This window comes from Culex quinquefasciatus, chromosome 1 (genome assembly GCF_015732765.1).
Source record: "Culex quinquefasciatus strain JHB chromosome 1, VPISU_Cqui_1.0_pri_paternal, whole genome shotgun sequence".
Lineage (NCBI taxonomy): Eukaryota > Metazoa > Arthropoda > Insecta > Diptera > Culicidae > Culex > Culex quinquefasciatus.
The window spans coordinates 96,456,904-96,471,427 of NC_051861.1; the positions used below are offsets into that span (position 1 = coordinate 96,456,904).

A 14,524-nucleotide genomic window follows, 5' to 3' on the forward strand; every position below is an offset into this window, starting at 1 on the left:
ACAAAGCCGAAATATAAAATTTGTTGAACAGCATTTTTCTTTACATTTGAAACTTGTTTTTTTCAACCAAAATAGTTATGATGTCCAGAGAAGCCTGTTCAACCAATCATGTAGGTATTTGGGTGGATTTAGCAAAGTTAACAAGTTAATTTATAGCACTGACCGCCTTACCCCACATGGGAGGAGCGGCCGTGGCTGAATGGTTACGGTGTTCGCTTTGTAAGCGAATGGTTCTGGGTTCGATTCCCATCTGCTCCCATCGAGAAAGTTAAGGACATAGAAATACTTGAAATGCTGAATATGAACGAAAATTCAAAGTCGCTGGAGGCGGGGTTTGAACCCCCGTCCTTTGGATTGGTAAGCAAAATGCTAACCACTAGGCCATGGCGACTTGGTGAGCCTAGACTGGAATTAGGAATACTGTTACAACCAACAAGCAACGCCTTTCGAGGTGTATCCTAGGGTTCTACCTCTCCTACTAACATTGAGTCCAAAACCTCCCTACAAACATCTATACCACTAAGGTGACGTAGGGGTCCTTGCGCACTTTAGATAGGTGTTTACTAACGATCCTTCCAGTATTTGAGGATAGCTTGGACCCGGCCTGGACCCCCTTATGCCCTGGGCTGTATTACACACTCATCAAAAGATGAATACATGGTATCTCCCATGTTGGATTATTGTTCCGGATGAGGGTCTAATACAGCCATACCAAACAGAGGGATAAGCGTTGTGGAGCCTTCCGGTGGTAGGGCGTCCTCCAAATGCTAATGCTAATGCTAATGCTGACCGTCTTACCCCACATGGGTGGCCGTCCTACCCCGCGTATTTCATATATATACGATTTCATTTTTTTAAATTGCTGAAAAGTATTGAAAATTGGTTTATATACCAACTAATTTATGTCATTTCTATAATGGACTATTAGTAGAACAATATGTACCTGATTTGAGATCAAAATAATCTGTAGTGTTAATTTTATGTGACTTCTCCCTTAGGGTGGCCGTCTTACCCACAACTCCCCTACTGTTGAAAGGCTTCCGAGAGAAATCAAAATAAGAAAAAGCTCAAAATGTGCTCATTTCTTGGATTATTCTGCTAAATGACGAAAGCGACAATCTTGAATATAATAAGGTTTTCGTTAGTTTTTTACTTTTTACTTTTCTCTACAGTACTTTAGTTCTCTATATTTGGCTTTTTGAACTTTGTTGATGTGACCTTAAGTTGCTGAGATATTGCCATGTTTATATCTTTACATGGCAATATCTCAGCAACTAAAGGTCATATCAACTGAAATTTCTAAGTCTCACCCAAATCAGCAACTAATGGTCCAATTTTCAATGTTATAATATGACCATTAGGGTGACCTACACCATGTTAGGGTGGTCTGAAAAATTGCCATTTTCGTCATTTTTGGCAAAACCACTTTTTTCAAAAAATCATAACCAAAATCCATATAATGTTCATAGTTTGTGAGAAATTAAGTGAGTTATGTGGGTCTCCCCACTCTCTCCTAACTATTCAATGCCGATAGCAACGTCAATATTTACGGGTTTATCACACAATGGATTATGTCTGGATAACAATGTGTGCTCTGGTGGATGGTTGGAAGCATTGCATTATTTCGCATGAAATGTTGAAGTAACATGGTCTAAGGACATTGCTGGAGCTTGTTTTTCAGTTATGTTTCGGACATATTTGAGTATCATGGCAGGTGCTTCGAGGGTAGCCGATATATATTATATCTTGCTCGTGATTTTTTTTTGTCACATGAATTAAAAATAAATGTTTTGATAGGATTAATAGGTGTTTCCATATAACAGAACCGAAATTTCTGATTTGAATTGAACTCTCATGTTTACAAAACATCCGTCAAGAATAATGCAATCGCATTCATAACTGTGCGACAATAGTTCAAAAATTAAATAACATCGTCTATTTATAACTGCCACATTCACTGTGTCGCACATTTTGCGCCATTACTTTAACCTCAAATATTTGCATGCAGAAGCAGCAGCAGTGTGTGTCAAATTGAGGGAGAGTGAGAGAGGTTGCCATCTTTATTATTAAATCACGATGACTAACGTCCCATCTCTGCCGCGGCAAGCCGCAGAATTTATGTGTTTACCTGGGTGACTTTCCCAGATGCCAACGGAAAATTCACCGACGACTTTTCTTCGCAGCTCATCATCATCACCTTCGAGTGAGAAAATGTCTTGTTTGACTTTTCCCCCGCTCGAAATTAACATCACCAGCTCGCAATTGGCTTGCCGAGATTATTCGCCAAAGATAAGCAGATGTGGCTTTACAGACAATTATCAGTACCACAGACTGAGTACGAAACTTCGTTGAAAATTATCCTACGTCAATTGTTGTACTAAAGCCCTATGTCAATTTTTATGTACAACAGTATAAAACACGATAAAAAAGTGACAGGTCCACGCTGTAATTGTAATTGTCAACATTGTATTAGTTTGTTTTACAACAAACCTCCGGAGGTTTGACACTTTTTTTTTGGTTTGACAAAGTCAAACTTAACTTACTCTACCGAATAATAAACATCAAAGTGACCAAGTCACCAAGTGACGAACTGTCACTTTTAACGCGGCGTTTTCAAATCAATCGATTAGTTGTATGTGTAAGCGCTTTGTAAAAGGGGTGACAAATTTAAAAAGGACCCCGCGGGTTTGACGGCAATTTAAATTAATAAGATATTTATCAAATTTTCAATAACGGAATTTCATGTATGTTTTTGTCTGTGCTTATTCGCACGCGCAGCAGGTTTTTTCGCCTGCATGCTTTTTTTCTAGCAAATTTTCGTGTGGCAATAAATATTTTTGATGCCTCTCGTGCCAGAGTTTACTTTGCGGTGGATTGCCTGCAGAATCCCATCGTCGCATATTACCCTTTGATGATGGCCCGTGACGGTCCTCGCGGGCCGACTTAGTGTTGGTAATGACTTTCGGTTTAGTTTGAGTAATTTCGGCTTAGGTTTTTTCTTGGCCATGCTTGAAGAGCACTCTATTCAGGTTAACGCAGCTGTACTGCTTTTGTTTTGAATAGTGTCCCAATCGCACTAATTGCATCATTTATCCTGGCGAACTTGAATGATACACTCATGTCGATTTCTAATAAGAGATAATAATATTCTACTGAAATGTTTCATGAGAGTAGCATTTTGTCACAGTGCACACAAAAATATTGTTGAACTGTTTACATTTATTCTAGTAGGTTGCAGATTTTCATACTATTTACTATTTTTGATGGTACTTGACAGTCGTAGAACAAAATCCTCTTTCTTGTTACTAACATTGCGTGCTTCAAATGGGACCTAACACTTCAAAAGGGCACATAACTTTTGTAAACAATCCTTTCAATCAAATGACAGTTTACATAAGGTGTGATAGGGATACACTCTTGTTTACAAAAGTTATATACCCTAATGAAATGGAAGGCACAAATCAATGTTTGCCTCGTTTTTAAGACAAGATTCAAACACAAAATTGAGAACTGTCATTTGTACTACCTGTCACACAAATAAACGAAAAAACATTGACACTGTTTTCGTTTTACTGTATCAAATTCAAATATAAAAAAAAATCGGACGGTTTTGCGTTTTTCTACGCAGATTTAGTTGCTTTGCTCAGATGCTGGGTCAAGGTGAGAAAATGCATGGGCGATTGCCAAAATACGTTTGCAAAATACGTTTGCAAAAAGTCTTCTCTAATACGCGGACATGCATTGGGATGGGATATGAGTGTGTGTGTGTGCATGGGTCCAAGTGGATTACAGTGGTTTAATATGAGTTGACATTGAATTTTGTTAGAAATAGGTGTATGGCGTAGTATTTATTATCATTTTCGTCCATTTAAGCAAGAATGGTTCACGGTACGGAGGAAACAAAATGTAATAAATCGAGAAGTCCCATGGGAGATATAAACATAGAAAGCTGTGTTTCACGTTCTTGATTCAGAATATGTTCGATTTTTGTATAATATCTTGATTATGGAAAATGTTCAATTTTTGTATTATCGGTAAAAATTGCGTTTTTTTTTTAAAAAGCGCGAAAACTCCACAATTTGTATGCGATATGATCAAGGTAAAATAAATGTACAACATTTTGAAATACGACATATAATAAGGCCATTCAACAAATATTTTAATGATTTGAGCCAACATGCACATTGATGGAAACATTTTTTTTTTGAATTATTTTCCAATTGGTAAGGTTTGTATCAAGATTATAATTTTTAAAACCTGTACTGGAATAGTCCACTCAAGGTCCATGCATTATTTTAGAAAAAAAATCCGTTAAAAATTCTTATTTTGAATTCCGGGGTGACTTTGATAGTCATAGTTTTGTTGGTTAAAATCAGATTTTAGGTGTTCAAATTTTATTTTTACGTCAAACGTACCATCACTTAGGTTGCTAATATAGTTTTCAAGAAAAAATCGATGTGTATATTAAGTTAAAGAAGTTTATGAACTTTTTACAAAATACACATAAATTTTAGGCAAAATTGTTAAAAAGTCAATTTTTTTTTCTAAAATGTGTTGAAACTAGTTCTGTTTATAAAATTATCCATTCATATTGCATTATAAATTGAATTCAATGTTCGAATTAAAAGTTTTAACATCTTGTATCAAACTTGTTCTACTAAAAATGCTTATAATTTGAAGTTTTTTTTGAATTATGATTCTTAAACACTTAATATTTATTATTTACAAATTTATTTAACCTTTTCTTGCTGAAAATATGTCCTAAGAATCCGAAAATGCATTCCGTTTTCATGGAGAAAATCATGATACGTTGAGATAATATTCATCGATATTTTCATAATAACAGTTAACTAACTTTTTCAAAACATTATGCAACAAATTCTTCTACAAGTACAAAGAACACTTCTCTTGTCAGTACACGGAAAAAGAGTTCCCAAAATCGTGAACAAGCGTTCATGAAAATGGGAACGTGGTTCTCATTTTCATGAACGCTTGTTCACGATTTTGGGTACTCTTTTCTCCGTGTATGATTCCACACCATTCCGTTCGTATTTGATTTGTACTCTTTATTTTGCGGAAAAATCTATCCTATCAATGTAACCCCGGCTATCAAAGTCACCCCGGTTTACGGTTGATGAATTTCCAAATATGAAGGTCAACCAGATCTGATTTTTATGAAGCATTGGCGGGCCGGAACTAATGTTTCATAAAAGTTGAATAAGTCTAGCATTTTAATTCATAAAAAATATTTTTATAAGGTCCTTTTAATATTAGCAAATGTATCAGGGTAATTCTCCGCCAACTCACACAGCAGTTGCCCCAACCCCTCTTCGATTTGCGTGAAACTTTGTCCTAAGGTAACTTTTGTCCCTGATCACGAATCCGAGGTCCGTTTTTTGATATCTCGTGACGGAGGGGCGGTACGACCCCTTCCATTTTTGAACATTTGAAAAAAGAGGTGTTTTTCAATAATTTGCAGCCTGAAACGGTGATGAGATAGAAATTTGGTGTCAAAGGGACTTTTGTGTAAAATTAGACGTCCGATTTGATGGCGTACTCAGAATTCCGAATAAACGTATTTTTCATCGAAAAAAACACTAAAAAAGTTTTTAAAATTCTCTCATTTTCCGTTACTCGACTGTAAAAATTTTTGGAACATGTCATTTTATGGGAAATTTAATGTTCTTTTCGAATCTACATTGTCCCAGAAGGGTCATTTTTTCATTTAGAACAAAATTTTTCATTTTAAAATTTCGTGTTTTTTCCAACTTTGCAGGGTTATTTTTAGAGTGTAACAATGTTCTACAAAGTTGTAGAGCAGACAATTAAGTTGGTCGTCATCGATCATGGCCGTTCATGGTCACCCGCGACAGACACGGACGACGAAACAAAGAGAAACGCAAAAAGTAACTTTTTCAAAACTTTTTTTTCGTAGAATCGCGATAACTCGTGATGATTATAAGCAAACCCCTTATGTCTATATATCATAAATTTTTGTAATTGTCTGCTCTACAACTTTGTGGAACATTGTTACACTCTAAAAAATAACCCTGCAAAGTTAGAAAAAAACACGACATTTTAAAATGAAAAATTTTGTTCTAAATAAAAAAAAGACCCTTCTGGGACAATGTAGATTTGAAAAGAACATTAAATTTCCCATAAAATGACATGTTCCAAAATTTTTTACAGTCGAGTAACGGAAAATGGGAGAATTTTAAAAACTTTTTTAGTGTTTTTTTCGATGAAAAATACGTTTATTTGGAATTCTGAGTACGCCATCAAATCGGGCGTCTAATTTTACATAAAAGTCCCTTTGACACCAAATTTCTATCTCATCACCGTTTCAGGCTGCAAATTATTGAAAACACCTCTTTTTTCGCATGTTCAAAAATGGAAGGGGTCGTACCACCCCTCCGTCACGAAATATCAAAAAACGGACCTCGAGATTCGTGATCAGCGACAAAAGTTACCTCTTAGGACAAAGTTTCACGCAAATCGAAGAGGGGTCGGGGTAACTGCTATGTGAGTTGACGGAGAATTACCTAAAATTTTTCGAGGAATCCGATAAAAATATTTTCAAACGTAGGCTCTTTGGTCCAGAGACCCTCAAAAAAGCATTTTAAGTTTTCATGTTGACCTTTTCAAATGTTAATACCCTTTCGTTTGCATCAAGACAGCTAAAATTGGTTGAAATAATGCGGGGTAATGATTTTTTGAAAAATTAGTTTTTTGCGAAAATCGGCGAAATAACCATTTTACGGACCACCCTAACACGGCGTAGGTCACCCTTTTAGCCAAACAAAAAAATGCGAGTCTTATTATTTCTGCCATGGAACCCCCAGAAAAATTTTGAGCCCGATCGGAGAACATTTTTTTCGAATCATACTGTTTTCGTGTGGAATTGCTGTATAGAAATGATAAGAGCTAAATTCAAACATAAAGAATGTTTGAATGAATGAATGTTTCAAACACAAAGACATCGAAAATAATACAAAGGCAAAATCCAAATAGTACGTTTAATTAGCAAAAATTTATTGCAAAAGCAAATAAAAACGTAATGTTTCAAATTGACTTTTAATAATAAATTATATTATTAAAAAAAAAACAAAGGCTTATTTTTTTTTTAATTTATTTATTGAAAATGTTATGAACAGCTTTAATAGAACTGTTTGGAAAGCCATCGCGGGCCGGATGAAATGGCTTCAAGGGCTTCACGGGCTGTATTGTCTGTATAGATCGTTTCATACATAGAAGCGTACTTTTATTTTGAAAATAATTTAATCGAGAAATAGTTTAGATAAATGTCTTCGGTTGTGCAACAAATCAAAAATTCATTCAAAAATCGGGACATGAATGTCAGTCAACCTTGATTTTTTGACACTGAATTGTAAGATACTCAGGAGGCCACTGAAATAAAGAAAATTCAAATTTCTTAAATTCTAGGAATTTGGCCTCTTTTCCTTATTCAGTATTCAAAAAAAATCCAATTACTTAATAAGGAAAGGAATGGTGTGAAAATTTAGAAATTTGGTACTTTTTTTTATTTCAGTGTACATAAGTAAATGAAATAAGTCTACAAAATAAAACTTCTGGAAATTGTCTAACTTGACTGTTATTTTTTTTATCAAGCTCAAATATATCCCAACTGCGTCACTATGCTGTTTTTTTAAATTATTTTTTAAAAATTATTTTGTCGAGCCCCGTATCTATTTAACGAGTCTTCGCCAAAAAGATTACCAGTTTTGGTTAACCCGTGCTGAAATATCGAGGAACCTGCTGGGTTCACAGTTTCGTTCAATATCCAACTTTCCCGACTCACGTCAAACCTCAACCCACCAACCACTTTTACTTTAGAAGGAATGTTCGATGCAGTATCGATACAATGCAACTTTTACTTCCGATGGAAATTAATTAAAAGGGAAACAAAAATGTAATCTATTCTGCTATGGATTCACCCAACAGTTTCGCTGACTACACGATGTTTTCATTTTTTTGTGTTCTTGAAAAGGTTTCCGATGAGTGCTGAAAAATGTGTTTTAAAACGACATCATTCTATGCAATTAAAAAAAAACACATTTGAATAGAATTTTTGGTTCCCAGCTTTTTTGGCGATCGGTGCTTGGTTATATAAAAACCAAAACAGTGTCGATACAAATGCTGAAAAGGTGATTTTTTCAGCACTCAAATCACATTATTGAGATTTCAGTGTCCGGTTTTCGTGGAAAATCGCTCATGAAAAATATTTTTTCAACGGAGTTTTCCACGTAATCCTTTCCCACCGCCAAACCACGAAAAACGTTGCCCATCGGTTCCATTAATCCCGGCCAAATTTAGCGCGACCCTCAAATCACCGGACAATGTAAACACCGAATGGCCGTTGGCGGACAGTGCGGGGTCAAAGCCGACCACGGTTCTACACGGCGCTGCTGGTTGCTGGTCGCGTGATGAAAAATTTGTCAACAAATAATACGACGACGCAAGAGGTGAGATGGTACGCGCAACAGACTTGTTATTCCCATCGATGACAAATTGGCCGAGCACTTTGCTTTACACGCGAACCAATGTTTCGTCACAAGATGAAAAATTAACTGAGACGATTCTGTTAAGTTTGACAGTTGAAAAAAAGATTGACTGTGATTTTCTTGAAAAATATTATAAATATATAATCATGAAATTGTCCTAAAATCTGATTAATATAAAATAATGCTTGTGACCCTTTTCAAAAACCCACTCGAGCAGAAAAACCGCGGTGGTGGTGGTGATGCCACCAAAATCCACCTTGTTTGTTTAAATTAGCCTCATCTTTTAAACAACCGAAAAATCGCCTCCGGAGTCAGGATGGTGGAAATCAAATTCTTGCCGAGTAGGATGATTGCTCGTAGGAAAAAGAAAAAAACCGAGACAGATGATGTGGAAACGAGGGGGTGGTGTCAGAGTAATGGGATACTCTACTCGTCCATCACCATAATCTTGCATTAGTATTAGTGAGTAGCCCCTGTCTGAAAACTAGCCCATGCATAAGTGTTTGTGAGTAGCCCCTATCTGAAATCGGCTGCTGATGTAGTGGTAGATGGCGGCCTACTGTTTACATTTAGAAACGTCAAAGCGATCGAGCCATTTTTTTGTTGAGAAAAATGTGAAATTGTTTGAGGCAGCGCGGCTTAAAAAATATGTTGTAAGATTTTTAGCGCCGACCATGCCCAGCTGGTGGAGCTGCGTTACCAAGGACAAAAAGATGAAATCGACGCTGCAGTTGGCGGCAGACCAGGCCGGAATCGAGCGGAAGTTGGACGGCCTGCGGGACCAAGTTCGGGATCAGGATGAGGAAATTAACCAGCTGCAGAAGCAACTGAAGGAAGCCGAATACATTCTGGCAACGCCCATCTTCCAGGCGAGGCAAAAGCTTACCAGCTTCGCGAAGGCCACCAAGCGGCCGGTTTCGTCGGACGAGCTGATTAAGTTTGCGCACCGGAAAAACGCCTCGAACGCGATCTGCGCCCCACTCACGTGGCAACAGGGAGACCAGCGCCGGCCATACCCGACGGACAGAGATGCGGCTGGGCTTCCTCTGCAATTCCGACCTGACCATCAACGGGCACCAGAATCCGGCCAGCCAGAACAGTCTCTGCGAAATTAATCGAACGGGGGCGGCTGGCGGTTCGGGGATAATTCCGGGGGGAAGCTTCGGTGGCATCGGAGAGATTACGGTCTCGGCGCAGAACCAGTTCGCGTGGCATCTTTCGGTTGAGCTGCACATGACTATGGGTGGTGGGTCATCGATTCCGCTAGACACCCGCGCTGGTGGCCAGGATGACGTGGAGGTCATGTCCACGGACAGTTCCAGCTCCAGCTCGAGTGACTCGCAGTGATCTTCTTTTTATGTTAAATCGAATAAATCATTCTTATTGTGTTGTTTGTTGTTTGCGTAATCAGAGAGCAAATGTTACAGAATGGTGTGTCGCGGCTAACACCGAATGTCCGTCGTGGTATAGATCACGAGCCGGAAAATAGCGGTGAATCTGTTCAAAAAGGAAAACACCGCAATTCTTTTGAAGCCATAACTTTCAACTTCAACCTGCTCGATCTGGACCGGCCCGACTGTTTGAACCGGAAAGGCCATGTTTGAGATAGTCAACGTTGCAGTCAGTGGAGTGCAGAAAGTTTGCCGGGACGAATTCCTTGGGGAGGTGTTGACAATCAGATTTTTGTTTTGCGGCGATCCAGATTCGATGACGGATGATTGGCTCCGAGGAGATCCAGGGATCGACATTCTCCTCTAATTTAACCAAAATTCTTGTTATGTACACGCTGTTTGGTTTGTTGATACAATTTGACAGAAGTGTTTTTGTTGTTGTCTTCTTCATGTTCCCGTATGCGTCAGAAGCTTTGGTTACAAAAAGATGGCCGCCATTGCAGGGACCTGTGTGGAAATTATTTTCCCTGCGTCACGCATTTCGGGTGCGATTTCCTGCGAAAATAAAACCAATTTTGGGACCACGGGAAAGAAATCTAGCGGGGCAGTTTCGGGTGCGGTGTGGGCGTTTAACGCCGGATGTACGCTCTAAATATAGGCCCACAGTAAATCAATATTGTGATTTCGAGAGGAAGAGCGGGGGGGGGGGGGAAAGGGAAAATCAAACCTTACAAAGTTTGCGATTTGACGTCAGTTTGAGTTTGGTGAAGCAAAGTGGATGTGCTTTCCGGCGATCAATTTTTAATATTTTAAATTGGTTTGCATGTCTGTCTGTCTACAATGCATTTTGTTTTATATAAGAGTTATCAAATAACCTTTCGCAATAATTTCTCCGAGATTTTTTTTAATTTGAATAAAAAAATGTTATCCGGGACCGTGTTGTCGGAGTAAGCATGGTTGCCTCTCACCCAGTCGGCTTGGGTTCGATCCCAGACGGTCCCGGTGGCATTGTTCGAGCCGAGATTTGTCTGACCACGCCTTCCGTCGGACGGGGAAGTAACTGTTGGCCCCGGTCTAACCTAAAAAGGTTAGGTCGTTAGCTCAGTCCAGGTGTATGAGTCGTCTCCCTGGGTCCTGCCTCGGTGGAGTCGCTGGTAGGCAGTTGGACTAACAATCCAAAGGTCGTCAGTTCAAATCCCGGGGTAGATGGAGGCTTAGGTGTAAAAGAGGTTTGCAATTGCCTCAACAATCAAGCCCTCGGAAACCTACAGTATGTAAAAATATACTATTACAAAAATATTATTACAAATATAAAAAATGGTGCAAAAAAGTTTGTACATCTTCCGAAAAATTAGCATAAATAAAGTTATTTGTTGACAAATCACCATATATCCAGTCTGTCAACTCCAAATAGGCATCCTTGACTGATTAAAAACATAATTTGGATTGAATATAAAGTTTACTAACAGTTTAGTATAAAAGATTGTATAACTATGGAAATTCTATTTTAAACTTATCTAAACCTAATTTTTGCAAACTTTTAATTGAACTAAATGTCAATATATTACCAAAGAATCGCTAAATAAACATTTTGGAGTGGGTAAAACACCGTTCTGGGGGTCTTTATATCGATAGAATAGATTTTTCGTTGGAATTTCGTACCAACCCGGAATTACGTCGTCGGAAAATCCGCCGGCATCCAAACCGGTCTACGATTCACAAGTCAAACTATGTGGCATCGTAAAGGGCATAAAATTTCCGATCTTTTTATACCCAGGTGTTCTATAAAACCCACGTTTTTAAATACTTAGGTAAAAACGTTGTTATGGTTTCTTTTGTGCAACCTGCCAAAAATGTATGGACTTTCCTAATTTTTGTTCTCGTGGATCAAACTGACTTTTTGCTCAGGTATTTAAAAATGTGGGGTTTATAGAAAACCTAGATGTTTGGGTATCAAAAAATCTGGAATTGTATGCCCTTTTCGATGGCACATAGAACGACTTGCTAATCGTGGACCGGTTCGGATGCCGGCGAATTTTCCGACGACGTAATTCCGGGTTGGTACGAAATTCCAACGAAAAATCTATTCTATCGATATAAAGAGCTCCAGAACGGTGTTTTACCAACTCCAAAATGTTTATTTAGCAATTCTTTGGTAATATATTGACATTTAGTTCAATTAAAAGTTTGCAAAATTAAGTTTAGATAAGTTTAAAATAGAATTTCCATAGATATATAAACTTTTATACTAAGCAGTTAGTAATATTTATATTCAATCCAAATTATGTTTTTAATCAGTCAAGGATGCCTATTTGGAGTTGACAGACTGGATTTATGGTGATTTGTCAACAATTATTTTTACTTATGCTAATTTTTCGAAAGGTGTACAAACTTTTTTTGCGCCATTTTTGATTTTTGTAATAGTATTTGTTATAGAGCTTTTTATAGAAATCATCTTTTCGTGAGCATTTTGTAGCAAAATGTTCGGTATGAGTTTCTGAACTGAACGTAGTACTAGGTTTTTGTCAAATAAATAATAAATGGTAAATACAAATGTAAGTATGAAGCATGCAAAATTTCGCTTCGTTTGATACCCATGTTGCATAATTTGAAAATTTGAGTATTTTCGAAACAATATGGTAATTTGTGATTTTTGTTGCATTTTTCAAAAAAAACTTTAATGGGTAATTCTCTACCAACTCACACGAAATCAGGAAAAGTTGACCCTCTCGATTTGCGTGAAACTTTGCCCTAAGGGGTAACTTTTGTCCCTGATCACGAATCGAAGTCCGTTTTTGGTATCTCGTGACGGAGGGGCGGTACGACCCCTTCCATTTTTGAACATGCGAAAAAAGAGGTGTTTTTCAATAATTTGCAGCCTGAAACGGTGATGAGATAGAAATTTGGTGTCAAAGAGACTTTTATGTAAAATTAGACGCTCAATTTGATGGCGTACTCAGAATTCCGAAAAACGTATTTTTCATCGAAAAAACACTAAAAAAGTTTTTAAAATTCTCCCATTTTCCGTTACTCGACTGTTAAAAAATTTTGGAGCATGTCATTTTATGGGAAATTTAATGTTCTTTTTGAATCCACATTGACCCGGAAGGGTCATTTTTTCATTTAAAACAAAAATTTTCATTTTAAAATTTCGTGTTTTTTCTAACTTTGCAGGGTTATTTTTTAGAGTGTAACAATGTTGTACAAAGTTGTAGAGCAGACAATTACAAAAAATTTCATATATAGACATAAGGGGTTTGCTTATAAACATCGCGAGTTATCGCGATTTTACGAAAAAAAGTTTTGAAAAAGTTACTTTTTGCGTTTCTCTTTGTTTCGTCGTCCGTGTATGTCGCGGGTGACCATGAACGGCCATGATCGATGACGACCAACTTTTTCAAAACTTTTTTTCGTAAAATCGCGATAACTCGTGATGTTTATAAGCAAACTCCTTATGTCTATATATCAAAATTTTTGTAATTGTCTGCTCTACAACTTTACAACACGAAATTTTAAAATGAAAAATTTTGTTCTAAATGAAAAAATGACCCTTCCGGGTCAATGTAGATTCGAAAAGTACATTAAATTTCCAATAAAATGACATGTTTCAAAATTTTTTACAGTCAAGTAACGGAAAATGGGAGAATTTTTAAACCTTTTTAGTGTTTTTTTCAATGAAAAATACGTTTTTCATATCGGGCGTCTAATTTTACATAAAAGTCCCTTTGACACCAAAATTCTATCTCATCGCCGTTTCAGGCTGCAAATTATTGAAAAACACCTCTTTTTTCACATGTTCAAAAATGGAAGGGGTCGTACCGCCCCTCCGTCACGAGATATCAAAAAACGGACCTCGGATTCGTGATCAGGGACAAAAGTTACCCTTAGGACAAAGTTTCACGCAAATCGAAGAGGGGTCGGGGCAACTGCTGAGTGAGTTGGCGGAGAATTACCTAATAATTTGAAAAAGCAAATTAAATTTCGCTGCGTTTGATATCATTATTGCACATTTTGATAAATTGAGTACTTTCAAAAATACGGTAATTTGTGATATTTTTAGTATTTCCAAAAAACTCTTACAAATTGAATAAGCATACAAAATTTCAATTCTTTTAATACCCATGTTGCTAATTTTGAAAATTTGAGTGTTTTCGAAAAATACGGTATTTTGTGTTTATATTTGTATTTTCCAAAAAATCAAATTAATTGAAAAAGCATACAAAATTTCGCTTCGTTTGATACCCATATTGCAAATTTTGCTTTGAAACTTACTACATTTTCAAAACATATATTCTTAGTGAAATCATTGACAATTTATCATGATATAGTTGAATTAATCTATATTAGAAAGATTTTGAAAATGAGTTACAGTCATGCACCGGTTTGGCGCTGTCCCGGTTTGATTCGATCAAGTGCTTCGGTTAAGCACGGCCCAGTGCATAACTGAATCAGTGAGTTTTCAAAAAGCCGTAATAGCCACTGTGACCTCCAACCCTAATAATAGTTTTTCTCCAAATTATAATCAAATTTCATTAATTTTTAGTTTGGGGCACTTGAAAGACGTGTAGATGAACAATCTTAAGTATTTTTGAATTTGGGTTTTCTTAAGAA

The 14,524-nt window shown here is 37.1% G+C and overlaps 1 pseudogene; it reads left to right on the forward strand.

Moving 5' to 3' along the window:
• Positions 1–300: 300 nt before the first annotated feature.
• Positions 301–10,008, forward strand: LOC6043672 (annotated as a pseudogene).
• The last annotated feature ends 4,516 nt before the right edge of the window (positions 10,009–14,524 follow it).